Source organism: Cyrtonyx montezumae, unplaced genomic scaffold (assembly GCF_038088225.1).
Source record: "Cyrtonyx montezumae isolate F1298 unplaced genomic scaffold, pur_monq_1.0 scaffold_44, whole genome shotgun sequence".
Taxonomy (NCBI): Eukaryota; Metazoa; Chordata; class Aves; order Galliformes; family Odontophoridae; genus Cyrtonyx; species Cyrtonyx montezumae.
The window spans coordinates 202,819-205,989 of NW_027072050.1; positions in this window are offsets into that span (position 1 = coordinate 202,819).

Genomic DNA, 3,171 nt, shown 5'->3' on the forward strand with positions numbered 1-3,171 from the left:
GGTCTCCCCTCAGCCCCGCACGGAGCGCGTCCCGCCCCGGCGCTATGGGGCGGCCATTTCCTTCAGCACCACGGACAGCGCCCGTGACGTCAGTGCCCCCCCCAACCACCCCACCCCCCCCACACCGCCGCCCCCGGGGCTTAAAGAGACCGAAATTGTGGGGATCATATTATGGAGGGGGGGGTGGGGGGTGTCGGCCCGTACGTTACCGGGAGTGATCTATTCTCGTCCACATTTGACGGAGGAGGGGGGTGGGGGTGGGGGGGGCTGCCCATATAGAACAGAGAAAGCCTATTCTACTCGTATTATATGAGGGCGAGGGGGGAGGGGGGGGTTGCTGTCCGTATATAGGTTCTGTTCTGTACATACAACGCGGGGGGGTCCTGCCCATATTGCACCCAGGAGATGTATTCTGCCCATACGGTGGGGGGGCTGCCAATATGGTACTGGAGGTGACCACTCTGTCCATATTATATTGGAGGGGGGGCCGGAGGGGGGGGGGGGCTCTATTCTGTCCGTATAACATAGGGAATGTCCTGCTCCTACAGCACCGAAGGGGGCTATTCTGCTCAGATTATATGGGGGGAGTGTGGGGGGGTGAGAGGAGGCCTGTCCATATATTATCAGAGGGGTCAGGTCTGCCCATGTACCACAGGAGGAGTCCTGCCCCTAGAGAACCTATGTGGGGGGGGGAGGCGGGGGCCACCTGTATATTACCGGGAGTGGGATCTATTCCATTCATATAACAGAGGGTGGAGGTTGTGACCATATTGCACCAGGGGGGTCCTATTACACTCTATAGCACCAGGAGGGTCCTAATCCCACCCCTCCCTCCCCCCCCCATACAACACTGGTGGACCCTACCCTGCCCCTATAGATCCAAGGAGGGGATTTCATTGTATGGCACCAGGGTGGGGAGGGGTGACCAATTGTCCCCCTCTTCCCCACCACTCAATGTCACCTCCCAGCATCAAACCCACAGAGACACTTCAGGGGCTGACCCTGCCAGGGTCTGTGGGGAGCAGCACCCCTATATCACAGCGAGGGAGGGGACATGGGGTCTAAAGCAGAGCCCCAAACCCAATGCTCTCAGCCCAGGGGTGATGAGGAGAGAGCAGGGGACAAAAAGGTGGCAGGGGGTTTTGCCATCCCATAACCCCCACCCTGCAGGGACACAGCCCCCTGAGCTCAGACCCTGATATATAAACCTTTGGGTTCATTTCCAAGCCCCAAAACCTATTTGGGATGTAGAGGAACCTCAGCCGAAGGGGTTCATCAGTTCTTTGCTCTCTCCCCCAAAAATCCGCGTTTGGGTCAAAAGCAGAGACAGCGTCTCATGCCAACTCAAACCCACACTGTTCCAAAGCGCTGCAGCCTGCAGGGCCGCTGCCCCTCGTCCCCAGCTGCCAGCAGTGCCCGTGACAGCCATCACCCCAAAACCTCTTCCCCCAACCCCCTGAATGCCCCCAATCCCCTACCTGCCCTAATGTAGCTCCTCCTATGACTCCTGGACCTTCAACCCCCCCCCAAAAAAAAACAAAACCCCAAGCATTTTCTCAGTGCCACCCTTCAGTCCCCAAGGGATGCACTGCTGTTGCAAGCCCCCACGTCCCTATAGGGGCACAGCAGTTTTGTGGCGTTCGTCCCCTATAGAGCTCAGTGCACACACACACAGAGTGGAGCCCACAGGGATGTTCTCTGTCCCCACGTGTCCCCGTCACGGTCAGTCCCACGCACATGCCAACTGCTGGGACAGCCTCTGGGTGACACCACAGTGACACACACCCACCCCCGAGCCAAACCCCACCCAGGATCACCCCCAACCCGCTGCCCTCGGTGACTTTGGGGTCTGCGATGGCAGTGGGAGCGCGGTGGCAGGACGGGATGGAGGCGGCGGGGACAGCAGTGCAGTGGCAGCTGTGCTATGACGTGGCAGCCAAGACGTGGTGGATGGTGAGTGGGGCCGGATTGGGGTGAAACTGCTTTGTTTTGGGGGCAAAAGCGGTGCTTTGTGCCAAGGACACGGGGTTAGGGCTGGGGTCACCCACTCACCCGTTGGTTTGGGGGGGGGCGGGGGGCAGTGCAAACGCTGACACCCATTGTTCAGGACACTGCTGGGGGGCGATGCACTCACCAATGCTGGTTGGTTTGGGGTCCATTTTGGACGCGATGCTCTCACCAATGCCCATTGGTGTGGGATATAGTCGGGATGCAGTGCGCTCACCGATGCTTGCGATGTGGTTGGGGTGCGATGCGTCCACCAGTGCCCATTGGTTTGGGATCCAGTTTGGATGTGATGTTCTCAGCGATGCCCGTTGGTTTGGGATGTGGTTGGGGTGCAGTGCTCTCACTGATGCCCGCTGGTTTGGGATATAGTTGGGATGCAGTGCACTCATCAGTGTTCGGGATGCTGTTGGGATACGATGTGCTCACCGATGCCCATTGGTTTGGGATCCAGTTTGGATGTGATGTTCTCAGCGACGCCCGTTGGTTTGGGATGTGGTTGGGGTGTGATGCGTTCTTCGGTGCCCATTGGTTTGGGGTCCAGTTTAGATGTGGTGCTCTCACTGACGTCCATTGGTTTGGGATGTAGTTGGGATGCAGTGCTCTCACCGATGTTTGGGATGTGGTTGGGGTGTGATGCTCTCACCGACGCCCGCTGTTTTGGGGCGCAGTTGGGGTACGATGCACCCACCAATGATGGGGTGTTGTTCGGAGATGATGCGCTCACCATTCCCCACTGCTTTGCGATGGAGTTGGAGTGCGACTCCGCTCCGTGCTCCGTCCCCGTGCAGGACCCAGATGCTGTAGGGCTGCTTTGGGAACTGCTGAGCTGCTCTGATCCCTGCCACATGGGAAGCACTCAGCCAGCCCTGACAAACCCTGGGGACACTGGGTTCCTCTGTCCCCACGCACTGAAATGGGGATGAAGATGACGGGGTGACGGCCCCATAGACCGGATCCTGCCTGACCCCACTGTGGGTGGCTGCAGCTCCTGGGGCAATGGGTCGGGCTGTTGTCAAAGGGCCGTAGGTGGAGGACATTGACCCCGTCGGGAACACTGTGCCCCTTCACCCACGCGTCCCTGAGCAAGGAAAGTGGGGCCTTTGAGGCGGCCCCCGCAGCCCATTGCTTCCTCGACCGCACTGCCGGCGCGGGGGAGCCGGGTCG